Source organism: Rhinopithecus roxellana, chromosome 9, assembly GCF_007565055.1.
Source record: "Rhinopithecus roxellana isolate Shanxi Qingling chromosome 9, ASM756505v1, whole genome shotgun sequence".
Taxonomy (NCBI): Eukaryota; Metazoa; Chordata; class Mammalia; order Primates; family Cercopithecidae; genus Rhinopithecus; species Rhinopithecus roxellana.
This window is the reverse complement of record NC_044557.1, coordinates 142,162,538-142,190,356: the sequence shown is the minus strand read 5'-3', so window position 1 is coordinate 142,190,356 and position 27,819 is coordinate 142,162,538. Positions and strand designations below refer to the sequence as shown.

At 41.6% G+C, this 27,819-nt stretch overlaps 1 pseudogene; it reads left to right on the top strand.

Annotated features, from left to right (window-relative positions):
- The first annotated feature begins 15 nt into the window (after window positions 1–15).
- LOC104655228 lies at window positions 16–27,280 on the top strand (annotated as a pseudogene).
- The last annotated feature ends 539 nt before the right edge of the window (window positions 27,281–27,819 follow it).

The window sequence follows — 27,819 nt, the reverse complement described above, 5'->3', positions numbered from 1 at the left end:
CTAGGATCCAGGTCCATGGCCAGCATTGGTCCTGGTGATCAGTGCAGGCCTTTGCATTGCCAGGCTCAGGTGAAGATCTACAGCGCTTGCCAAAAGTACAGTTTCACCACTTACAAAGAAGATAAACAAAAATGCAGGTTGGGCCGGGCGCGGTGGCTCAAGCCTGTAATCCCAGCACTTTGGGAGGCCGAGACGGGCGGATCACGAGGTCAGGAGATCAAGACCATCCTGGCTAACACGGTGAAACCCCGTCTCTACTAAAAAAACTACAAAAAACTAGCCGGGCGAGGTAGCGGCGCCTGTAGTCCCAGCTACTCGGGAGGCTGAGACAGGAGAATGGCGTGAACCCGGGAGGCGGAGCTTGCAGTGAGCTGAGATCCGGCCACTGCACTCCAGCCTGGGCGACAGAGCAAGACTCCGTCTCAAAAAAAAAAAAAAAAAAAAAAAAATGCAGGTTGGGTGCAGTGGCTCATGCATGTAATCTCAGCACTTTGGGAGGCAGAGGCAGGCAGATCACAGGAAGTCAGGAGTTCAAGACCAGCCTGGCCAACATGGCGAAACCCCATTTCTACTAAAAACTACAAACATTAGTTGGGTGTAGTGGCATGCACCTGTAATCCCAGCAACTTGGGAGACTGAGGAAGGAGAATCGCTTGAACCTGGGAGATCGAGGCTGCAGTGAGCTGAGATAGCACCACTGCACTCCAGCCTGGGCGACAGAGACTTCATCTCAAAAAAATAAAAATGCATATGTACATAACACACACATGTCAGGGGCCAATGGGTCCTCCTGGTGGGCCAGCAGGGATAGTGGCAGATAATGCCTCAAGAAGATACTTTTGCAGTTCTTAGGACCCCTTCTTCAGGTGACCGTCAAACCATGGCAGTGCCTTCCTCTCCTGCCAAACCTACCATGAGCACCCTTTGGTAGAGTAGATGTCTTGTCTAGCAAAGCCCCCCATCAACAAAGCCCCGTCAACAAAGCCCCCCATCAACAAAGCCCCCCATCAACAAAGCCCCCATCAACAAAGCCCCCCATCAACAAAGCCCCCCATCAACAAAGCCCTGTCATCAACAAAGCCCCCCATCAACAAAGCCCCGTCATCAACAAAGCCCCCCATCAACAAAGCCCCCTATCAACAAAGCCCCCCATCAGATGCTGTCTTCTTTTGCAACTGTCAGGGGCAATGTTCTAGTTGGGATGCATGGCTTGGGGGGATGCAAAAATCAATGGGAAGGGCTGTATAAATATGAATATATTAATATTAATAAAATATTAATGTCTAAAAATGTATTCCTCCAATTAGCATTCTTAGAAATCTCTTTTATACATGTGTATTCTGACAGTGTATAACAGGCAGCAGAGTGAACACAGTATTTTATTGAAAAAAATGCTATTTTGATTCATACCCACAAGTAACATGCTTAGAAACATATTGTATACATTTGTCTTTGGAGAGTTTTGACCTAGCTAACAGAAAGGTGAACATAGCATTCCACTGAAATGACACAACCATGATTACTATTTGCAACGGCCACTCTAAGAAATATCTTTTACATGTCTGCCTTTGTTGAGTGGATAATGTACAGCACAGAGTTTTGAGCATGTGTTTCAGTGAAACAACATGAACTAGATTCATGTGTGTTGTACGATTTGGGGGACCAAGTGTCATCTGAACCATTAGGCATCTATATTCAAGGGGAAACAAGGAAGAAAGAAAACAAAATAAACACTGTAACTCTTCTAATGCATCAGCTGTCAAGAGACCATTTTTGGGAGTTGGGAGTATAGGGGTTACGTAAGAACTTTGACATTCAATTTAGGAACTCATTCCTCCCACATTTCTCTGTTAGAGGCCAAAAAAACAATTACTAATGAAGAATATGACTGAGACATTCTCATGGGCGACCCAGTCCAATCTTTGGGCAACTCAGTGTGCCTATAGGGGTGATCATCAAATAAATATTTGATCTGCGAGACCGGGCGCAGTGGCTCAAGCCTGTAATCCCAGCACTTTGGGAGGCTGAGACAGGCAGATCGCGAGGTCAGGAGATCAAAACCATCCTGGCTAACACAGTGAAACCCTGTCTCTACTAAAAAATACAAAACCTAGCCAGGCGTGGTGGCAGGCGCCTGTAGTCCCAGCTACTCAGGAGGCTGAGGCAGGAGAATGGCATGAACCCAGGAGGCGGAGCTTGCAGTGAGTTGAGATCCAGCCACTGCACTCCAGCCTGGGCACAGAGCGAGACTCCATCTCAAAAAAAAAAAAAAAAAAAAAAAAAAAAAAAAAAAAAAAAGTTTGATCTGCTTTTAAAACAACAAAAGCCTCACAAGTTAAAGATGAAATATCCAGCCTGGGCAACATAGCAAAACCTCATCTCTACAAAAATCAGCCAGGTGTAATGGCACACTCCTATAGTCTCAGCCACGTGGAAGGCTGAGGTGGGAGGATTGCTTGACCCCAGGAAGTGGAGGCTGCAGTGGGCTATAATCATGCCATTGCACTCCAGCCTGGGCAACAGAGCAAGACTGACCTGTCTCAGGAAACAAAAGATGAAATATGATTTGTATAGGTTTTTAAAATTATGTTAAACAGAAAAACATTTCATGTTCTCACCAATTTGTAGAACCTAAAAATCAAAATAATTTAACTTATAGAGATAGAGGATAGAAGGATGGTTACCAGAGGCTGGGAAAGGTAGTGAGGGGCAGGAGAGGGGTAGGGATGGTTAACAGGTAAACCCTAAAGACTCACCCAGAAAGCTCCTAGAAATGGTAAATGAATTCAGTGAAATTTCAGGATATGAAATTAATGTACACAAATCAGTAGCTCTGCTATACCCTAGCAGCGACCAAGCTGAGAATCAAATCAAGAACTCAGTCGCTTTTACAATAGCTGCAAAACAAAACAAAAAAACAACTTAGGAATATACTTAACCAAGAAGGTGAAAATCCTCTACAAGGAAAACTACAAAACACTGCTGCAGGAAATCAGATGACACAAACAAATGGAAATACATCCAATGCTCATGGATGGGTATAATCAATATTGTGAAAATGACCATACTGCCAAAAGCAATCTACAAATTCAGTGCAATTCCCACCAAAATACCACCATCATTCTTCTGCCTTACTTCAGAATAATATGCTACGAAGCCACAGTAACCAAAAATCATGGTCCCGGCTTAAAAACAGACACATACACCAATGCAACAGATTAGAGAGCTCAGAAATATGCGCATGCATTTACAGCCCAGTGATTTTCAACAAAGGAGCCAAGAAGACATAATAATATTCTATTGTATGTGTATATATTTAGGGTTTTCTAGATATACAGTCATGCCACAGCAAACAATGACAGTTTGACTTCCTCTTTACCGATTGGCATGCCCTTTATTTCCTTCTGTTGTCTGATTGATGTATACACATACCTATATACAAATGTAAGACTCAAAATGATAAAACTATCAGAAGAAAACACAGGAGAGATGCTTTAGGACATTGGTCTGGTAAAAAGATTTTATAAGACCTCAAAAGCACACTCAAGGCTGGGTGTGGTGGTTCATGCCTGTAATCCCAGCACTTTGGGAGGCCAAGGCGTGTGGATCACGAGAGGTTGGGAGTTTGAGACCAGCCTGACCAACACGGAGAAACCACGTCTCTACTAAAAATACAAAATTAGCCAGGCATGGTGGCGCATGCCTGCAGTCCCAGCTACTCGGGAGGTTGAGGCAGGAGAACCCAGGAGACAGAGGTCGCAGTGAGCCAAGATCATGCCATTGCACTCCGGCCTGGGCAACAAGAGCGAAACTCCTTCTCAAAAAAAAAAAAAAGAAAAGAAAAAAAAAGCACAGGCAGAAAAGCAAAAATAAACAAATAGATTATAGCAAACTAAAAAGCTTCTCTGCACAGCAAAGGAAATAGTCAACAAAGTGAAAATACAACATGCAGGATGGAAGAAAATATTTGCAAACTACTCATCTGATAGGAGATTAATATCCAGAATATACAAGGAACTCAAGCATTTAAACAGCAAATAAATAATCGGTTTAAAAAACAGCAAATGATATAAACAGACATTTCTCAAAATAAAACCTATATATGGCCAAGAAATATGTTTTTCAAATGCTCAGCAACATCACTAATCATCAGGGAAATGCAAATCAAAACCACAATCAGATATAATCTCACCCTGGTTAGGATGGCTATTACCAAAAATGCAAAAAATAAATGGTAGCATGGGTGTAGAGAAAAGCGAATTCTTGTACACTGTTGGTAGGAATGTGAATTAATACAGCCACTATGGAAAACAGTATAGAGGTTCCTTTCAAAGCTACAAATAGAGGCCAGGCATGGTGCCTCACTCTTGTAATCCCAGCACTTTGGGAGGCCGAGGTGGGTTATCACTTGAGGTCAAGAGTTCAAGACCAGCCTGGCCAACATGGAGAAACTCTGTCTCTATTAAAAATACAAAAAATTAGCCAGGTGTGGTGGTGAGCACCTGTAATCCCATCTACTCAGGAGGGTGAGGCAGGAGAATCACTTGAACCTGGGAGGCAAAAGTTGCAGTGAGCTGGCCGGGTGCGGTGGCTCAAGCCTGTAATCCCAGCACTTTGGGAGGCCGAGACGGGCAGATCACGAGGTCAGGAGATCGAGACCATCCTGGCTAATACGGTGAAACCCCGTCTCTACTAAAAAATACAAAAAAAAAACTAGCCGGGCGAGGTGGCGGGCGCCTGTAGTCCCAGCTACTTGGGAGGCTGAGGCAGGAGAATGGTGTAAACCCAGGGGGCGGAGTTTGCAGTGAGCTGAGATCCGGCCATTGCACTCCAGCCTGGGCGACAGAGCGAGACTCCGTCTCAAAAAAAAAAAAAAAAAAAAAGTTGCAGTGAGCTGAGATCATGCCACTGCTCTCCAGCCTGGGTGACAGAGTGAGATATCGTCTCAAAAAAAAAAAAAAAAAAAAAAAAAGAATTCCATATGATCCAGATCTCTACTGGGCATTCCAAGAAGAAGGAAATCAGTATATGAAAAACATATCTGCACCCCCATGTTTTTTTCCACACTAAATTCACAATAGCCAAGATATGGAATCATCCTAGGTGCCCAGTGGATGAATGGATAGAGAAAATGTGTCATATATACATAATGGAATACCATTCAGCCATAAAAAAAGAATAAAATTCTGACATTCATGGCAACATGGATGAAACTGGAGGATATTATGTGAAGTGAGATAAACTAGGGACAGAAAGTGAGATAAACTAGGAACACCTCATGTTCTTACTCATTTGTAGAAACTGAAAGAAAAAAAGATGATCTCATAGATGTGAAAACTAGAACAGAGGATATTGGAGGCAGAAAAGCGTAGAGGGAAGGGGGTGACATGGAGAGATTTATTAAAGGACAAAAATTACAACTAGATAGGAGGAATAGTTCTCATGTTCTATGGCACTGTAGGGTGACTATAGTTAGTTAACAATAGTATACAGTTTCAAATAGCTAGAAAGAGGATATTGAATTTCCAAACACAAAGAAGTGATAAATATATGAGATGATGAATATGCTAATTACCTTAATCTGATCATTATACATTACATGTATTACAACATTACTTTGTACCCCATAATGAACAATTATGTGTCAATATTTTAAAACTTTAAAAATTTTTAAATATTTTTTAAAAAATGGTAAGTACACAGACAAACTCAGAATACTATAACACTGTAATTGTGGTGTGCAATCCACTTATAACTCTAGAATGAAGACTAAAAGACAAGTCTATCAAAAATTACAATAGCTACAGCAACCTGTTAAGAGACAGGCAATATAAACATCTGTAAATTGAGATGCCAGAAAGTGAAAATGTTGGAGGATGGAGTTAAAGCCTAGAGTGTTGAAGTTTTTTATCTGTTTGATTGTTTTTATTCTTTTCTCTGTGATCAATAATCAGCTGTTCAAAATAATTTGTTATATCTTAGATGTTTTTGTAAGCCTCATGGTAACCGCAAATCAAAAGCCTTCAAGAAATACACTAAAAATTTAAAATGACAAATTAAACCATACTACTAGAGAAAATCACTTAACCACGAAGGAATATGGTGACAAAGGAAGAGAAGAGTTACAAAACAATGAGAAAAGAGGTAACAAAATGGCAGTAATGAGTTCTTACCTGTCACTAATAACACTAAATGTAAATAGACTAAATTCTCCAATTAAAAGGTATAGAGTTACTGAATGGATACAGAAACAAACCCAACTATATGCTGTCTTAAAAAAAAAAAAAATCCCTCTTCACCCATAAAGACACACATAGACTGGAAGGGAGAGAATAGGGAAAGATATTCTATGTAAATCCAAACCAAGAAAGAGTAGGAGTAGCTATCGTTTCATCAGATAAGATAGACTACAAGTCCAAGACTATAAGAACAGGCAAAGAAGGGTTACTATGTAATAATAAAGGAGTTGATTCATCAAGAGGTTAGAACAATTATAAATATGCACCCAACACAGGTACACCCCGGTATATAAAGCAAACATTAATAGATCTAAAAGAAGAGGGAGAGTGTAAAACTCTAATAATGGTAGAGAATTTCAATACCATACTCTCAGTAATGGACAGATCTTCCAGATAGAAAATTAACAAAGAAATAATCAGTATTAAATTCCATATGAGGCCAAATAGGCCTGACTGACATTTACAGAACATTTCAGCCAAACACTTCAGAATACACATTCTTCTCATCAGAACATGAAACATTCTCTAGAATAGACCATTGTGAGGGCACAAAACAAGTCTCAGCAGATTCAGAAGTCAAAATCATATAAATTATCTTTTCTGACCACAATGGAATAAAACTAGAGATCAATAACAGGAGGAACCTTGGAAACTACACAAGCACATGGAAATTAGACAACACGCTCCTAAATAATCAATGAGTCAATGAAGAAATTAAAAGAAAAATTATTACAAATGAGTATAAGAATGCAAAATACCATAATGTGTGGAATACAGCAAAAGTAGTGCCAAGAGAGAAGTTTATAACAATAAACACACACATCAAAAAAGAAGAAAGGTCAAGTGTGGTGGCTCACGCCTGTAATCCCAGAACTTTGGAAGGCCAAGGTGGGTGGATCATTTGAGGTCAAGAATTCGAGACCAGCGTGGCCAACATGGAGAAACCTTGTCTCTAGTAAAAATTTAAAAATTAACTGAATGTGGTGGTAGATGTCTGTAATCCCAGCTACTAGGGAGGGTGAGGCAGGAGAATTGCTTGAACCCTGGAGGCAGAGATTGCAGTGAGCCACCATCATGCCACCTGAACTCCAGCCTGGATGACAGAGCTATGCACTTCCAGGAACTAGAAATTCAAGAACAAACCCGACCCAAATTTATCAGAAGAAAAGATGTAATAAAAATTAGAGCAGAAATAAATGAAAATGAGGCTGCAAAAATACCAAAAATCAATGAAACTTAAAGTCGTTTTTTTGAAATGACAAACAAAATTGACAAACCTTTAGCTAGACCAACAGAAGGAAGAAAGAAAACAGACAAAGTCAGAAACAGAACAGGAGACTTAACAACTAATACCTAGGAATACAAAGAAGCATTAGAGAATATTATGAACAACTATACACCAATAAATTGGGAAACCTAGAAAAAAATAGAAAAATTCCTGGACACATTCAGCCAACATATGACAATATTGAACCATAAGAAGTAGAAAATCGGCCAGGCGCGGTGGCTCAAGCCTGTAATCCCAGCACTTTGGGAGGCCGAGACGGGCGGATCACGAGGTCAGGAGATCGAGACCATCCTGGCTAACACGGTGAAACCCCGTCTCTACTAAAAAAATACAAAAAAATTAGCCGGGCGAGGTGGCGGTCGCCTGTAGTCCCAGCTACTCAGGAGGCTGAGGCAGGAGAATGGCGTGAACCCGGGAGGCGGAGCTTGCAGTGAGCTGAGATCCGGCCACAGCACTCCAGCCTGGGTAGCAGTGCGAGACTCCGTCTCAAAAAAAAAAAAAAAAAGAAGTAGAAAATCTGGGGATTCCAATAATGAGTAACAAGATTAAAGCCATAATAGAAAATCTGTCATCCAATGAAATCCCAGAACCTGATGGCTACACTGCTGAATTCTACCAAGCAGTTAAAGAATAACTAATATCAATGGGATTTTCTTTTCCATCACATTGTCCAGCTGCAAATTTTCCAAACTTTTATGCTCTATTTCCCTTTTGAAACTGAATGCCTTTAACAGCACCCAAGTCACCTCTTGTATGTTTTGCTGCTTGGAAGTTTCTTTGGCCAGATACCCTAAATCATCTCTCTCAAGTTCAAAGTTTCACATATCTCTAGGGCAGAGGAAAAATGCCACCAGCCTCTTTGCTAAAACATAACAAGAGTCACCTTTGCTCCAGTTCCCTTTGAATTCAAAGGAATTGAAATCAAAATCTCAAAGAGATATCTTCACGCCCATGTTCATTGCAGCATTTTTCACAATAGCCAAGAGATGACAATGACCTAAATGTTCAAATGAATGACGAATGAATGAATTTGACACAATGGAATATTATTCGGCCTTAAAAAATGATGAAATCCTGTGTATTTTCTACACTGTGGACAAACCTGGAAGACATGCTAAGTGAAATAAACCAGATGCAGGGGGACAAATGCTACATAATGCTATTTGTATTAGGCTGTTTTTGCATGGCTATAAAGAAATACCCAAGACTGGGTAATTCATAAGAAAAGAAGTTTAATTGACTCACAGTTCTGCGGGATATACAGGAAGCATGGTGCTGGCATCTGCTTGGCTTAGGGAGGCCTCAGGAAGCTTACAATCATGGCAGAAGCAAAGGGAGAGCAGGAGCAAAAAGGAGAGAAAGAAGTTGGGGGAAGTACCACACACTGTTAAATGATCATATCTCACAAGAACACACTGTCATGAAGACAGCACCAAGCCATGAAGGGTCCAACCCTGTGATCTAAACACCTCCCACCAGGTCCCACCTCCAGCACTGGGGATTACGGTTCAACATGAGATGTGGGCAGGACATCCAAACTATATCATTTCTTACCTGGCCCCTCCCAAATGTCCTTCTCACACTCATTGCAAAATAGAATCATGCCATCCCAATTGTCCCCCAAAGTCTTAACTCATTTCAGCATTAACCCAAAAGTCCAAAGTCTCATCTGTGACAAAGCAAGTCCATTTCACCTATGAGCCTGTAAAATCAAAGTTATTTACTTCCAAGGTACAATGGGAATATCAATACTGGGTCAACATTCCCATTTCAAAAAGGAGAAACTAGTCAAAAGAAAGCGAGTACAGGCCCCATGCAAGTTCTAAACCCAGCAGTATAGTCATTAAATCTTAAAGCTCCACAATAATCTATTTTGACTCCATATCCCACATCCAGGGCACACTGATGAAAGGGGTGGACTCCTAAGGCCTTGGGAAGCTCTGCCCCTGTGGTTTGCAGGGTTCAGCCTCCACAGCTGCTCTCATGGTTTGTTGAGTATCTGCAGCTTTTCCAGGTGCAGGACAAAAGCTTCCAGTGGCTGTACCGCTCTGGGGTCTGGAGGACAGTAACCCCTTTCTAACAGCTTCACTAGGTAGTGCCCCACTGGGGACTCTGTGGAGGCTTCAGCCTCATGTTTCCCCTTGGCACTGCCCTAGTAGAAAACTTTCTGTGACAGCTCTGCCCTGCAGCAGACTTCTCCCTGGGCACCCAGGCTTTTCCATACATCCTCTGAAATCTAGGCAGAAGCTGCCATATCTCTTTTACTGTTGCATTCTGTGCACCTACAAGCTTAATGCAATGTGGAAGCTGCCAAGGCTTAGAGCTTGCCCACCTGGAGCGATGGCCTGAGCTATATTTGGGCTCCTTTGAACAAGGGCTAGAGCCAGAACAGTGGGAATGTGGGGAACAGTGTCTTGAGACTGAGCAGGGAAGTGGGGCCTTGGGCCTGGCCTATGAAACCGTTCTTCGCTCCTTGGCTTCTAGGTCTGTGAAGGGAGGGACTGCCATGAAACTTTCTGAAATGTCTTCAAGGCCTTTTCTCCGTTATCTTGGCTATTAGCACTTGGCTCCCTTTCTCTTGGCAATTTTTCTAGCAAGTGGTTACTGCACAGCCTCCTCGAATTTCTCTCCTGAGAAAAAGCTTTTTCTGTCTTCCAACCTCTGCTTGTTGCCACATGTCCAGGCTGCCGATTTTCCAAACTTTTACACTGTGCTTCCCTTTTAAAATTTAAATTCCAACTTTAAATCATTTCTATGCTCCCACATCTGAGCATAGGTTGTAAGAAACAGCCAGACCACATTTTGAATACTTTGTTGCTTAGAAGTTTCTTCCTCCAGATACCCTAAATCATCAGGCTTTAGTTCAAACTTCCACAGATCCCTAGGGCATGAACAGAATACAGCCAAGTTCTTTGCTAAGGCACAACATACATGACCTTTGCTCCAGTTCCCAATAAATTCTTTATTTCCATCTGAGACCTCATCAGCATGGACTTCACTGTCCTTATCACTATCCAGCATTTTGGTCACAACCATTTAACCACTCTATAAGAAGTTCTCGATTTTCTCTCATCTTCCTGTCTTTTTCTGAATCCTCCAAACTCTTCCAACCTCTGCTTGTTACCCAATTCCAAAGTCACTTCCATAATTTCAGGTATCTTTATATCAGTGCCTCACTCCTTGATACCAATTTTATGTGTTAGGCTATTTTTGCATCGCTGTAAGGAAATGCCTGAGACTAGGTATTTATAAGAAAAGAGGTTTAGTTGGCTCACGGTTCTGCAGGCTGCAGAGGAAGTATAGCACCTTCAGCAGCTTCTGGGGAGGCCTTAGGAGGTTCACAATCATGGCAGAAGGCAAAGGGGGAGTAGGGATCTCATATAGCAAAAGCAACAGCAAGAGGGAAAGAAAGGGGGGAGGGTGTGCAACACAGTTTTACATGACCAGATATCATGATAACTTACTATCACAAAAAGCACCATGCATGAGGGGTCTGCCCCCATGATCTAAACATTTCCCACAGGTCCCACCTCCAGCACTGGGGATTACGATTCAGCATGAGATTTGGGCAGCACATCCAAACCATATCACATTTCTGTGATGAATCTAAAACAATCAAATTTATAGAAGGTGAGTAGAATGGTGGTTGCCAAAGGCTGAGAGAAGGGGAAATGGAAAGGTGTTAGTCAAAGGGTACTGATATGGTTTGGCTGTGTCCCCACACCAATCTTATCTTGAATGGTAGCTCCCATAATACCCACATGTCATGGGAGGGCCCTAGTGGGAGGTAACTGAATCATGGGGACAGGTCTTTTCCATGCTATTCTCATGATAGTGAATAAGTCTCATGAGATCTCATAGTTTTATAAAGAGGAGTTCCCCTGCACATACTCTCTTGCTTGCCACCATGTAGGATGTGACTTGCTCCTCTTTGCCTTCTGCCATTATTGTGAGACCTCCCCAGCCATGTGGAACTGTGAGTCAGATAAACCTGTTTCCTTTATTTGGAAGTAATAAGGGTATTTCTTTATTAGCAGCATGAAAATGGACTAATACAGGTACAGAGTGTTGTCCATACAAGATAAATAAGTCCTAGAGATCTACTGTACAGCATAGTGCTTATAGAAACAATACTATATTGTATGCTTAAAATTTTGCTAAAATGGTAGATCTTATATGAAGTCTTATCACAAAAATAATAATACTAATTAAGAAGTCAGAAGGAAACTTTTTGAGGTGACATATAGGCTTATGACATAGATTATAGTGATTGTGCCATGGATATATGTTAATCTCTGAACTCACCAAGTTGTATACATTAATAATGTAAAGATTTTCACATGTCCAAAATAATTTTTTTTTTTTTTTGAGACGGAGTCTCACTCTGTCTCCCAGGCTGTGGTGCAGTGGCCAGATCTCAGCTCACTGAAAGCTCTGCCTCCTGGGTTCCCACCATTCTCCTGCCTCAGCCTCCCGAGTAGCTGGGACTACAGGCGCCCGCCACCTCGCCCGGCTAGTTTTTGTATTTTTTTTTTAGTAGAGACGCGGTTTCACCGTGTTAGCCAGGATGGTCTCGATCTCCTGACCTCGTGATCCGCCCGTCTCGGCCTCCCAAAGTGCTGGGATTACAGGTGTGAGCCACCGTGCCCGGCCCCAAAATAATTTTTTAAGGATTATTTTTTAAATGACATGAGGAAGCAATGAAAATACAAGTTGCATTCTGGGAGAAGATATCGGCAATACATTTAACTGGTAAAGGATTAGTGTTTATGATACATAAAGAGCAACTGTGCATGAGTTACAAAGAAAAAAATAGCTTAATTTAAAAAAATAGGCCAAAACCAACAGGTATTTTAACAAGAGAAAACATGAAGGCCCATAAAGGTATGAGTAAATATTCAGCCTTATCAACAGCTGTGGACTGGTAATATTTAACAACTGGTCCTCCAGTGTGAGGAAGTCCTGACTTGTAATATTTGCTTATTTCTGTGTGGTTAATATCATAGACTATTCAAGTTACTAGTGTTAAGAGCCAACTTCAACACCCAATGCTTTAATAACTAGGGAACTGCAAAATAAAGCTTCAGTGAGATAGCATTTGCAGTCACTAAACTGGTAAAAATTTAAAAGGCAGTTAAAACTAGAGTTGGCAAGAATAGGAAACAATGGGAACTCTCATCCATTGTTTGTCGTAGTAAGCGGGATTCATCACTTCGGTTGATTATCTGCGTATTCCACAACTCATAGATTCCACTTTTTTGGACCTTTGCATTTAAGTTATGGACTCAACGTTGGTATCCAAGAATAGATTTTATCTTTCCTACACAATTCTGATAAAAGAAAATAAAGGGTTGTGGTTGGCTTAGTTGTGCTTCTGATTCTTTACTAGAGAAAAAACAAAAATCCAGAAACATTAGAGCCTGGAGAATAGAGAAAAAACCTATCTCAGACATAGTCTGAGATAAAAACCTATTCCCCAGGGTATTTCACCCTTAGGTCTTTGACCTAACCCTTCTTCCCACGCTTTTTCCAATGCCCATCACGTTAGAGACTTTTTACATATAGGCCAGAGAATGAGAGCACCATTTCTATGTATATAAAGAGAGCAAGAGAGAAAAAGAAAGAAATTAAAGAAGTGTGGTTGAGGAAAGAAAAGTCATGTTAGAATGTCAATGCATTTTTCCACAAAGTACTGTTATTTAGAGAGGCTAGTTCCTCAGCTCTAAAAATAGTCAATAAATCAATCATCAACATATTTATTATGCACCTAAGCTATGTCAGGCATTGTGCTAGATATTGCAAATATGGTGATAAATGACACAGACATGATTTCTGTCCTGATAGAGTTTACAGATTCTTAAGGAAGTCAGACATTAAACAATTTATAAATGACCAATCAAATAATTATAAGTGTACAAAGTACTGACAAGGAAAATTACAGGATATTTGAGAATTGATAAATAGGGTGAACAAACTTGGTTTGGAGAAATGTAGGTCAGGGAAGGCTTCACTAAGGAGGGCAGGAGTTAAGCTCAACTCTGAGGGATGAGTAGGAGTTGTAAGTATGAAGACTCACATAGGAGAAAATATTCTGTGCATTGGAATCCCGTGAGCAGGAACACTGAGATAGGAGACAGCAGGGTGTCCTGGAGGAACTGCTTTTTGGCTGGAAGGGAATGAATGAAGAAGAGTGATAAAAAAGCCAGAGAGGAAGTCGGACCCAATCTGGCTTCTGAGCAGAGCCTTTGGAGCCATGTTGAGAATTCTGAGTGTGGTCATCAGAGTAAGGGGATATCACTAAAAGGCATTAAGCAGGGAAGTGATATTGTCAGATTTGCATTTCTAGAAGATCATTCTGGTTGCAGTTTAGAGGATGTTTTGAAGAGTGAGAGAGTCCATGTAGGAATTCACTGCAGTAGTAGGGGAAAGAATCGATGGTAGCCTAGACTAGGATGTCGGCAGGGAGGGTGGAAAGAAGATGACAGATTTGAGAATTGTTTAAAACAATTAACTGTCTTAATGATTAGAATTAAATGTAGATGATGAAGGAAAGATGGAAGTCAAGGCAACTTCTAAATTTCAGGCTTGAGCATGAAAGTAGATGGTAATGCTATCTACTGAGATGGAGGATGAACAGATTTGAAAGGAGGGAAAACTGATGAACTCAGTTTCTGACTCATCTCAGGTCCCCTATCAAATGTCACATAAAGACATCAGACACAGAATCTAGACACAGAAGCCTTGGGAGGGAATGAAATCACCCTGGGAGACCACGTAGACTAATACAAGTTAGATAGGACAGAGACCAAGGATTTCCAGCACTGACGTGATTTAGTAGAGGAGGAGGCAGTGAAAGACTATGGAAATGAAGTCAAGGAAGGGTGCAGAAAACCAGTAGATGGAGTATAATGGAAGCCATAAAAGGTAAACTTTCTATGGAAGAGGAAGTGGTCAGTTTTATCCAATGTACCGAAGGATCTAATAAAATGAAGATTATCTTTTGCCTTACAGAGCTCACCAGGTATCTCAGTAAGAGCATTTTTGGCAGAGTTGTTGGCGCAATATCCAGATGGAGAAGTATTGGTGGGTGACTTAGAGGTGAGGAAATAAATATAATAAAGTCAGTTCAACACTTTTAAACTTTTACTTTTTAAGCAACAGTAAATAAATGCAAAATATTTTTGTATTATGTAGACAGGGTAAGTTTTTATTTTGCCAAGCAGAAATTTTTTTAGTTCTACCTACTACTGTCATTATTTTATTAAAGAGCATTAAATTTCAGAAAACTGGGAAGGATATAAAAGAATAATGAACAGTCTTCAGGAGAAAACAGTAACCTTAATCTGATTCATATCTATAACTTGCTATATGAGTAAATATGGACAACATTAGCTTATTTCCTTTTTATTTTGCTACAGACACCTAAAAATATCTCCTGATGGTCTTATAGTCCATGAATCAGTATTTGGGAATTTCCAGTGTAGTTTTCTTTTGAGGACTTTGGCTACAAATGAGGGAGAGTGAGGTTAGTAACAGGATCCAAGGAAGACTTTTTCTTAGCATAGGAGAGACTTGAGTATATGTAAATGTTAATATCAAGAAGCCAGTAGAAAAGAAGAGGCTGAAGATGCAAGAAAGATAAGTCATAATTTATGGCATGGTATTCCATAAAAGGAAGAAGAGATTGACCTTAAACAGAAGGGGCAACCTCTCCATTGTAGCAGGAGAGAAGTAGAAAAGGATAGACAGATGTAGACCATATGTAGACTTGATGGCAGAAAATTGAGCCAGTTCCCTTCTGAAATTTATATTTTCTACATGAAGAAGAAGACATTGTAATCTAAGAGCAATAGAAGAAATAATAGACAAAGTTTTGAGAAGGTTTCAAAGAGTTAAGAGAGTTAACATGCCTGAGAATCACAGATTTGCTGCATAGTATTGAGGGCTCGGTAGAGTGTCTGCCATAAATTTATAATGACACCTAATCTGCTGAATAGAAGTCAATAGTCCAGGTGTAGGTATATAGAAGATATAGATAGTTGTATTCATCTAGGGTTAGGTTTTACAGAATAGGCAATGAAAGGACGAAAAGGGAGAAAGTTTAATATACTGGCAAGTAAGTGGTTAAAACGGTGGCCCATGGAACCTAAGCTGCAGAGGAGAGAAAGAAAGCAGATAGGTTGATGAAAACAGAAAAACCTATTGGAGGAGAATATTTCACTGACCCCTTTGCAGGACTGGCGACAGGGGTGCCTCATTTACTCTGCCTGCCATTCTCAACTCCTCATGGGAGGGAGTGCACGAGCAAACAAGGCAGGAACTGGGGTGCACAAGCATTGCAACTGGCCAGCCACTTTGGCACCAGGGGGATCAAACTCCACTCACTCAGACCACTGTGTTCCACCCCACAGAAGGGAAGACACAGGTGAGTAGGTCCAGGAGCTACAGTGAGCCCTTTTGGGCACCCCAGGAGCAAACTCCATGCAGACCCCATGTGGCAGTGAACCAGCAGGGGTGCCTGCAACTCCCAAAGCCCCAGAGGGTATGTTACGGTGCTTTTTCAGCTCTGCCACCTGTGGACAGCTTGAGTGTTAAAAGCTCAGTGGGCCCTCTGCCCTTTTGCATGAGGTGGCTGCCCTCCTCTGGTAAGGGCAAAGGGCCAGTGTGACAGCCTTTTATATCAGCACTGATGGTTCCTGAGCTCTTGTCTGGCATCCAGGAGAAATGAGGTCATACAAACAAATCGAAGGATGGTAAATGCAGTGAATTTTATTGCCGATGAAAGTGGCTCTCAGCAGGAAGGGGAGCTGAAAAGAGGATGGGTCGGTAGGTAATCTTTCCCCGGAGTCCACCCATCTCTGGCTGGATTCTTCTCCAAAGTTATGTCACCAAGCTGTCCCTCTGAAGTCCAGCTGCTTCTCTCTGACGTCCAGCTGTTTCTCCTCCCTGCTGGCTGAGTCTGGGGTCTTTATAGGCATAGGATGGGGTGGGGCAGGCCATGTAGTTTAGGAAAAGACAACATTCAAGCAGGAAAACAGCGATATAAGTTCTCACTTTAGGCAGTGGTTTCAAGCTTTTCAGCTTGAGGGTGATGCTTCACCAGGGATCTGCCTGTCTGCCTAGAATTTCTCTGCCTCCTGCCTCTATCATTGTATCACTATCAAAGAACAGATATAATTGGGTGAAACATCTAGAAAGCTAAGAAGCCTATACTCTAGATATAGCTGTTTGTGTGTAAGATAGATATCTTCCATTCTAGTCCTTCCTTTTTATAGACTACTTTATATCTGAATTTTATGGCTTACGTAAGGTTTTATGATCTGACCTGGAAATTTAGTATAAGTGGTGAGGTACATACCACAAAATCAGAAAACAGGCACAGTTGCATAAGCTGAGTCTCAGATTTCTCATCCACAGGATGGGGATAATTAACAGTACTTACTTTATATTTGTATGAAAAATGCATACTGACTTTCCAACACCCAACTTAAAGACATCTGGAAAATAATTCATTTGCATTCTAGTCATTTATTCCATTATTTTAGACACTAGTTGGGTTAGGATGTCAATGCAGTTATTTTAGGTAGCTCATTTATTCAGTGAATATTCACTGAGTGCTACTAATACCAAACATTGCTCTAGCTGCTGACAATATGGCAGTAAACAAAACAAAAATCTCTGTCCTCATGGAGCTTGCATTCTAGTCAGAGAGAGACAGATGCTAAACAAATAAAAAATATGTACTACATCAGGGGGTGATAGTGTTTGGAGTCAGGTAAAGTAGAGTAAGGAGGATAGGGAGTACGTTCTCAGTCCTACCTTATATACAACACTATAGGAAGGCCTCACTAATAAGGGGCCACTCGAGCATTTGGATGTGCCACATGGGTATCTGGGAAAGTACGTTCCAAACAAAGGCAGCAGCAGGTGCCTCAGGGAGAGTATATTTGACACATTTGAAGTCCAGAAAGAAGGCCAATGTGATTGGAGTACTGTGAGAAAACGGGAAAGTGGTAGAATATAAGATAGGCTGGTTGGATCAAAGTAGCCTTGTGGGCCATGGTAAGATAATTGACTTTAGGCTGGGCATAATGGCTCATGCCTGTAATCCCAGTACTTTGTGAGGCCAAGGTGGGTGGATCACCTGAGGTTAGGAGTTCAAGACCAGCCTGGCCAACATGGTAAAACCCTATCTCAACTAAAAACATTAAAATTAGCCAGGCGTGATGCGCGCCTGTAATCCCAGCTACTCAGGAGGCTGAGGCAGGAGAATCGCTTGAATCCAGGAGGTGGAGGTTCCAGTGAGCTGAGATAGCACCACTGCACTCCAGCCTAAGAGACAGAGCACAACCCTATCTCGAAAAGAAAAAAAAAAAGATCTGAGTGGGGTGGGGTGGAGTCATTGAGGGGACCTTGGGGCCAGGAGTGACATGCTCTGATTTTTGTGGAGATTAGATGGGGGATGGGAGAAAGCGGGGATACCAGTTACAAGGTGGCTACAATAATCCAGATGAGAGTAAAGCAGAAGTAGAAAGTGGTGAGAAGCGGTCAGATTCTGGGTATCATATATTTTGAAGGTAAAGCTAATAGGATTTGCTGGTGCATTGAGTATGTGGTAAGAAAGGGAAAAATGAAAGTGACTAAGATTTTTTGGCCTAAACAAACTAGAAAGATGAACGTGCCATGTATTGAGATAGGGAAGATTTGGGAAAGAGACAGTGTATATTGGGACAGAGAGAAAATAGGTTCTTTTTTATTTTTATTTATTTATTTATTTATTTTGAGACCGAGTTTCATTCTTGTTGCCTTGGCTGGAGTGCAATAGCGCAGTCTCAGCTCACCGCAGCCTCCACCTACTAGGTTCAAGCGATTCTCTTCCCTCAACCTCCCGAGTAGCTGGGATTACAGGCACATGCCAATACTTCCAGCTAATTTTTGTATTTTTAGTAGAGACGGGGTTTTGCCATATTGGCCAGGCTGGTCTAGAACTCCTAACCTCAGGTGATCCACCTGCCTCAGCCTCCCAATGTGGTAGTATTACAGGCATGAGCCATTGTGCCTGGCCCATAAGTTCTTTTTTAGACATGACACATTTAAGATGCCTATTAGATATCCAAAGTAGATGAGGCTGAGAAGCAGCTACATATAAGAATCTGAATTCAGAGGACAGGTCTGAGCTAGTGATATAAATTTGGAAATCACTGTCTTCGTCCATTTGTGCTGCTGTAACAGGGTATGTGACATTGGGCAATTTATAAAGAACAGATAATTATTTTCTCAGTTTTGGAGGTTAAGTCCAAGATCAAGACCACAGCCTCTGGTGCAGGCTTCTTACCGTGTTCTCATCTGGTAGAAGGAAGAAGAGCAAAAGATGCCAAATGCTTGGTGAAGCCTTTTTATTTTTTATTTTTGAGGTGAAACACATTTTTATTTGTTAATTAACCATTTATATTTTCTTTTTTTGTAAATTTTACTTTAAGTTCCAGGATACATGTGCAGAATGAGCAGGTTTGTTACATAGGTAAACATATGCCACAGTGGGTTGCTGCACCTATCAGCCCATCACCTAGGTATTAAGCCCCACATGCACTATCTATTTATCCTGATGCTCTCCGTCCCCTCACCCTACCCTGACAGTCCCCAGTGTGTGATGTTCCCCTCTCTATGTCCATGTGTTCTCATTGTTCAGCTCCCATTTATGAGTGAGAACATGCAGTGTTTGGTTTTCTGTTCCTGTGTTAGTTTGCTGAGGATGATGGCTGAGAAGCCTTTTTAATAAAGGCCTTAATTCCATTCATAAGGGAGAAACCTTCATGACTTAATCACCTCTTAAAGAAGCCACCTCTTATTATCAGCACACTGGCAACACCTGAATTTTGGAGGGGACGCATTTAAACCATAGTTGTCATCAATATTCAGATGGGACTAAAGTCATGAGAGTGAATGAGGTCACATTAAGTGGTGAGCACAGACAAAGAAGAAATGATGTCTGATGACCAGGCCCTAGGGTATTCCTGCATATAGAGGTCAGTTGATGAGGAGAAACCAACAGACGCTATTCAAAATGTGGCCAATGAGTAAGGGAAGAGTCAAAAGAGTGGTACCCCAGAAGAAAATGTTGTAAATATTCCAGTGTCTAAGATATAACCATGGAACTGGGTATTTGAGGTAAAATGGCATCCAAGAAGATTTTCAGAAGTCAAGAAACGAGAATACTGGAAAAGTGTCTTTGTGGATGTTGAAATCACTAAGAATGTTGCCAAAAGTCACATTTAAAAGAGCGACAGTGAGTCAGGAGTCAAAACCTTCAAGGAGTGAGGAGAAGCAGGGGATCCCAGAGGTCTACAGGTAACTACAGCGTGATGGCAAGTCAAGTAATTGTGAATGTTCTGGAATTTGAAGTTTCCAAGTCGAATAATTGTTAATGTTCTGGAATGTTGAAGTTTCCAAGTCGAGTAATTGTGAATATTCTACAATGTTGAAGTTTCCAAGTCAAGTAACTGTGAATGTTCTGGAATGTTGAAGTTTCCAAGTCAAGTAACTGAATATTTTGGGTGACGGTAACAATTAGGTTGGCTATATGAAAGTGTTAATATTCAAATACATTTTACCTACAAAAATGGTAATTTTATATCTTCAACCACATATAACAGAACATGTGTAAAATATGTTTCAGTTGAAGCTGCCTTTATAAGTCTATATATATATGGAGACTTCAAAAAGTCCATGGAAAATGCATGCTACCAAAAAAACTATGCATGATTTCAAAATTTGTTTGCACCAAAATAAACTCATACTATCTTACTGTAATATGTCTCAAAGGATCTAGCTGGAGGTACTAAGAAGAATAAGTCGTCAGTTAGAAAACAGTCCCTATCTGAGCAACACAAATTCTGTAAAATTGAAGCAAGAATATCAAATTTACAGTAAAGCTTTGGTGGAAGAACAGTGAAATCACAAATGCTTTACAAAAAGTTTATGGTGACAATGCCCCCAAAGAAATCAGCAGTTTACAAACAAATAACTCAATTTAAAAAGGGATGGGACAGTGTTGGAGATGAAACCCACAGTGCCGGATCATTACATCCATTTGTGAGACAAAAATTCATCACCTTCATGCCCTAATTGAAGAGGACTAACAACAGCACAAATAACAGCCAACAGCATAGACATCTCACTGGTTCAGCTTACACAATTACAAATGAAAAATTAAAGTTGAGCAAACCTTCCACTCAGTGGATGCCAAAATCATTACACCCAGATCAGCTGCAGTCAACAACAGACCTTTTAAATGAACTTTTTTTTTTTTCTTTTTTTTTTTAGGAGTTTCACTCTTGTTGTCCTGGCTAGAGTGCAATGGCACGATCTCGGCTCACCACAACCTCTGCCTCCCAGGTTCAAGCAATCCCCCCTAGTAGCTGGGATTATAGGCATGCGCCACCACACCTGGCTAATTTTGTATTTTTAGTAGAGATGGGGTTTCTCCATGTTGGTCAGGCTGGTCTCGAACTCCCGACCTCAGGTGATTCACCTGCCTCAGCCTCCCAAAGTGCTGAGATTACAGGTGTAAGCCACCACGCCCGGCCTTAAATGAACATTTTAAACAAGTGAGATCAAGATGCTGAAGCATTTATTTGAAGAACTGTAATAGGATGGTTTTACCAGTAGGATCCTGAATACAAGGCACAATCAAAGCAGTGGCTTCCAAGAATTACAAATGGTGCAGTCAAAGCAAAGGCAGACCAGGCCAGGTGTGGTGGCTTACACCTGTAATTCCAGCACTTTGGAAGGCCGAGACAGGTGGATCACTTCAGGCCAGGAGTTTGAGACCAGCCTGGCGAACACGGTGAAGCCTCGTCTCTACTAAAAATACAAAACTTACGCCAGGTGCAGTGGCTCACACCTGTAATCTCAGCACTCTGGGAGGCCGAAGCAGGTGGATCATTTGACGTCAGGAGTTTGAGACCCTGCTCGTCAACACGGTGAGAGCCTGTCTCTACTAAAAATACAAAAATTAGCCAGGTGTGGCGGCACGCACCTGTAATCCCAGCTGCTCCGGAGGCTGAGGCATGAGAATTGCTTGAGCCTGGGAGGCAGAGGTTGCTGTGAGCCGAGATGGCGCCACTGCACTCCAGCCTAGGTGACAGGGCAATATTCCATCTCCAAAAAATAATAACAATAAAATATAAATATAAAAATACAAAATTAGTCAGGAGCGCTGGTGCATGTCTGTAATCCCAGCTACTTGGGAGGCTGAGGCAGGTGAATTGTTTGAACCTGGGAGGTGGAGAGTGCAGGTGCAGTGAGCCAAGATTGCGCCACTGCACTCCAGCCTGGGTGACAGAACAAGACTGTCTCTCCAAAAGCAGTCAAGAGCAAAGATCATGCCAACAGTTCTTTGTGATGCTCTACGCATTTCGCTTGTTGATTTTCTGGAGGGCCAAAAAATGACAACATCTTATTATTAATTTTGAGAAAGCAAAGCTCTAGCAGAAAAATGCCCAGGAGATTCACCAGAGAGTCCTTCTTCACCATGACAATGCTCCTGACCATTCCTCTCATCAAACAAGGGCAATTTTGCAAGAACTTCCACAGGAAATCTTTCTGACTTCTTTTTGTTTCCTAATCTTAAAAAATCTGTAAAGGGCACCCATTTTTCTTCAGTTAATAAAGACTGCATTGACATGGTTAAATTCCCGGGACCGCCGGGCGCGGTGGCTCAAGCCTGTAATCACAGCACTTTGGGAGGCTGAGACGGGCAGATCACGAGGTCAGGAGATCGAGACCATTCTGGCTAACACGGTGAAACCCCGTCTCTGCCAAAAAATACAAAAAACTAGCCGGGCGAGGTGGCGGGCGCCTGTAGTCCCAGCTACTCGGAGGCTGAGGCGGGAGAATGGCATAAACCCGGGAGGCGGAGCTTGCAGTGAGCTGAGAACCGGCCACTGCACTCCAGCCCGGGCGACAGAGCGAGACTCCGTCTCCAAAAAAAAAAAAAAAAAATTCCCGGGACCCTCATTTTTTTTAAGGATGGACTAAATGGCTGGTATCGCTGACAATAGCGTCTTGACCTTGATGGTGCTTATGTTAAGAAATAAAGTTTATAATTTTTATCCTTTAACTTCATTGTCCATGAACTTTTTGAAGTCCCCTTGTATATATATTAGTGTTGTATTCTTTTTCACTTGCAAACTCCCTGAGATCTGGAACTTGTATTTCACTGCATATGTATCTTCCATAACACCTGGTAATCTGCTCTTCATTTAATGGGCGTTTAGTACTTTCTGTACACACATTATTACTACAATTGTTATTGTTGGTTTCTCTTGTCATTTCAGGGTGACTGTCATACTCCTCACCTTTCTGAGCTGGGAAACAATTGAGAAATATACGCAGGCATTAGAAATATACACAGATTCTGCTTTCTTGTTCATTAAACTGAAAGAAAACAATTTTGACCTCAGGTCAAAATGGAATTCCAACACCTACTTTGGAATGAACTTGTGTACTCAGGCATTAGACAAAAGCAAATGACTTTTCAGGGGCACAGCCAATTTCTAACAGGAGGGGAGTGAGCTGAGGGCAGGGTGAGGATGGAGGCGTAGGGACTGGATGTGCACCCTGCTGGCAGGAGGTGCTTATAGGCTCCATTCCTTGACTGCCTTCTCTCTACGTCTCCCAGAGCTCTCATTTTAGAGTGCTTTCTTCCAAATCTTCACAGCCATTATGTTATAACGTCATGATTTTAAAGTGTGTGTTGGTGATGCGTCACTTTGGGAAGATATGGTCAAAGGCAGCAACTACTTTCACGTCCACTCTTGTCATCCAAGGCTTGCTGCAGTGGGATTACCACTGTGGGCAGGCAGATCTACTACTGTGGGTAGGCAGATCTGAATGAGAGCGCCAGAAGAGAGGCCAGGCCATGCATGTTCGGTGATCTTTTCAACTAATTACCAATTAGATACATCTCTCCTTCCCTAGGGAGACATGAATGGAGGAGATTGCAGAGAAAGATGGACGTTTTCTTCCAAAAACATCTGATGCTAGATCCAGGTTTTGTGACACCTGAATGTTACACAATTTGAGTGGTCCTCCTTAAGGAAAAGAATACAAAATTACAAGTAGAAAATTTGGTGAAAGGCTGGGAAGGGGCATGAGTAAGTGAAGGTACTAAAACTTAAGCTTCATAGATGTACTGTACATCCGCTTCTTAACAAGGGAGAAATGTCTATTTTTATGTATTAGTTAGGATGCTCTCAGATCCAATAATTTAACTTGGAAGCAAACCAACTTGTCCAAGCTGCAATAACAGAGTAGTGGCTGATGTAAATGAAGAGTCCAGTTGTTGCACAGGATCTGGGGTTGGCTGATCTAGCAGCTTGACAATGTCATCAATGACCCAGTTTCTTTCCATCTTTCCACTGTGCAGTCCACAGTATCAATTTCATCTTAGGCGGCTCCTTTCAGGTTTATAGCATGCATGCCAGCAGCAATGGGGATTCCTAGCTTCCTCTTTCATATTAAAAGAGAGAAAACAAGGCCAAGCAAGGTGGCTCATGCCTATAACCCCAGTACTTTGGGAGGCCGAGGCAGGTGGATCACCTAAGGTCAGGAATTTGAGACCAGCCTGGCCAACATGGTGAAGCCCCATCTCTACTAAAAATACAAAAAATTAGCCAGGCATGATGGCAGTTGCCTGTAATCCCAGCTACTCAGGAGGCTGAGGCAGGAGAATTGCTTGAACCTGGGAGGCAGAGGTTGCAGTGAGCCAAGATTGTGCCACTGCACTCCAGCCTGGGGAACAAGAACAAAACTCCGTCTCAAAAAAGAAAAAAAAGAGAGAGAGGACAATTGCCTCAATTATTGAGCAAACGTCCTGAGCTTCAAACCATGGCCTGTTTGGTTTAAGCGCCTGAGTGACTAAGGCCTAAGCCAAGCACTGTGGCAAGAGGTATAAGGAGACTTTAAATGTCGTAAGCCAATTGGGGCTCGCCCCGAGAGATAAGGGTAAGAATGTGTCTCATCTAAGTCACATACGGGCCACATAATGAACAGTGGAATTGAGGCTGGTGAAACATTCCCAATGTACAATATGCAACCAGATGGTAGAGCCTGGAAGAATGGGTGCAATGTATTGAAGTTTCAAGCTACTTGTTTGATTTACACGTTGTCCTCCATCTTTATTTTTCTCTACCACTAGACTGAAAGTCCAGGAGGGCAGGAATCATTTGATCACTATTACCCAGCACCTACATTAAGAGATCAATATGTGTGACAGAATAAATGAATTTAGCACGAACTTATTACTAAAATTATTTTTGTAAAATGGAACTATGAAAAATGAAACTGGAAATATGAAGTCAAAATGGCAAAAACACTGAGAGATGATCACATTTGAGTTAAACTGAAAATAATTTTGGGGTCAGAACCCTAGGTTTCATCAAGAAAAGTGGAAATAGAACAAAGTATTTTTTTAAGTAGCTCTTCAAATTCCAACATGTTTCGGGGTGTCAGGGGTTCAATGAGACATCAAAAATGTTTCAATAGAAACAGAAAGGTAAGTGCAAAGTAAAGAATAATTAATATGGGGGGGAAGGGAGGGAGAGTATTAGGACAAATACCTAATGTATGCAGGGCTTAAAACCTAGATGATGAGTTGATAGGTGCAGCAAACCCCATGGCACATGTATACCTATGTAACAAACCTGCATGTTCTGCACATGTATCGCAGTATTTAAAGTAAATTTTTTTAAAAAAGGATAATATAACTATTTTATTTTGATATTATATGGAGGAACAATTACATTAAATGTGAGCACTAAATTTATAGTTTTGTAATGGAATAAAATACAGTATCAATATACCTCAAGCTGAAGGTGATGATTTAACATTTTTTATCATCTAAAAATAAAACAAGCTGGGTGCAGTGGCTCATGCCTGTAATCCCAACACTTTGGGAGGCCAAGGTGGGAGGATCACTTGAGCCCAGGAGTTCGAGACCAGCCTGGGCACTACAGGGAGACCCTGTCTGCAAATAAAAAAAATCAGCTGGGCATGGTGGCTTGTGCCTGTAGTCTCAACTACTCAGGAGGCTGAGGCGGGAGGATAGCTTGAGCCCAGGAGGTTGAAGCTCAAGCTATTCTCCTGTACCACTGGACTCCAGTCTGGGTGACAGAGAGAGAGACCCTGTCTCAAGAAAATAAAAGATAACTAAAAATAAAACATTATCTTTTTTGGTGTGATAAAGCTGCTACAGAAAAAGAAAATAATTTTGTATGGTTTCTGATTTTCCATTTCTAAACATCTTTTATTATCTAGATCCCTTCCTGAAGAGTTGAACAAAAACCTGTTTGAAACTCAGAATACATTTTAAATATATTAAGCCTTGAAAAAAATTAAGTAACCCATTGGTGTGGGGAAAAGAGAGATCAGACTGTTACTGTGTCTATATAGAAAGAAGTAGACATAAGAGACTCCATTTTGTTCTGTATTTGAGATGCTGTTAATCTGTGACCCTACCCCCAACCCTGTCCTTGCAAGAGAGACATGCTGTGGTGACTCAAGGTTTAAGGGATTTGGGCTGTGCAGGGTGTGCTTTGTTAAACAAGTGCCTGAAGGCAGCTTGCTGGTTAAAAGTCATCACCATTCTCTTAATCTCAAGTACCCAGGGACACATACACTGCGGAAGGTCACAGGGACCTCTGCCTAGGAAAGCTAGGTATTGTCCAAGGTTTCTCCCCGTGTGATAGTCTGAAATATGGCCTTGTGGGAAGGGGAAGACCTAATCGTCCCCCAGCCTGACACCCATGAAGGGTCTGTGCTGAGGAGGACTAGTATAAGAGGAAAGAAGGCCTCTTGGCAGTTGAGATAGAGAAAAGCATCTGTCTCCTGCCCATCCCTGGGCAATGGAACATCTCGGGGTAAAACCCAATTGTATGTTCTGTTTACCAAGATGGGAGACAACGGCCTTAGGGCTGAAGGTGGGACGTGCTAGCGGCAATGCTGCTCTTTATGCACTAAAAAGGTTTATGGAGATGTTTGCATATGCATATCAAGGCACAGCACTTTTCCTTAAACTTATGTCACAGAGATCTTTATTCGTATGTCTTACTGCTGACCTTCTCCCTACTATGATCCTATTATCCTGTCACTTCCCTTTTTCTAAGATGGTAAAGATAATGATCAATAAATACTGAGATAATGATCAATAAATACCGAGGGAACTCAGGGACCGGTGCCGTGGTCTGAGTTAGCTTTCATAATTCTTCGGGTGAAGTCAATGAGCAAGCACTGAAGAAAATATCATCAAATGTCACAAAGAACGTAGTAGGTTGGTACAAATTCCATCGTCATTCAGATCAGATCACGACATTTAGAGACAGACTGCTTCATAGAAACTTGCAGGAGCATTTTTCAAACCAAGACCTTGTTTTTCTGCTATGAACACCAAGTATCATAACAGAAAGCTGCTCTACTCATCAACTGGAACATGCCTTATATAAACCTCAAAAATGACTTTTTCACAGGGTACCTTCAGTGGTTGCCAATCTGGGCATGTGTGAACAACCAGGTTATAAAACTGTATCAGGTTCTTGTATGTCCGCTGGTTTTAGCCGAGCAGTACAAACACAGTTCTAAATTTTTTGAAGATGGATCCTTAAAGGAGGTACATAAGATAAATGAAATGTATGCTTCATTACAAGAGGAATTAAGAGTATATGCAAAAAAGTGGAACACAGTGAACAAGCAGTAGATAAACTAGTAAAGGATGTAAACAGATTAAAAAGAGAAATTGAAAAAAGGAGATGAGCCCAGAGTCAGGCAGCACAAGAGAAGAGAATCCAAAAACCCTCAGAACATTTTTCTTTGTCAAGCATGACGGACCTTTTTTCCAGAATCTAAATTTCTTCATTCATGTGTTATGTCTAAAAACTAGACGTTTCTAAAGGTAGCTGTAACAACAACCACTATCTCGCTGTAGTAGACAATCTGAACTTAATGGTAGAACACACTGACATTCCTGAAGCTAGTCCAGTTAGTACACCACAAATGATTAATCATAAAGCCTTAGACTTAGCTGGCAATTCAAGAGATCACAGCGGGCGGATCACGAGGTCAGGAGATCGAGACCATCCTGGCTAACATGGTGAAACCCCGTCTCTACTAAAAATAAAAAATTTAGCTGGGTGTGGTGGCGGGCGCCTGTAGTCCCAGCTACTCGGGAGGCTGAGGCCGGAGAATGGTGTGAACCCAGAAGGCGGAGCTTGCAGTGAGCGGAGATCACGCCACTGC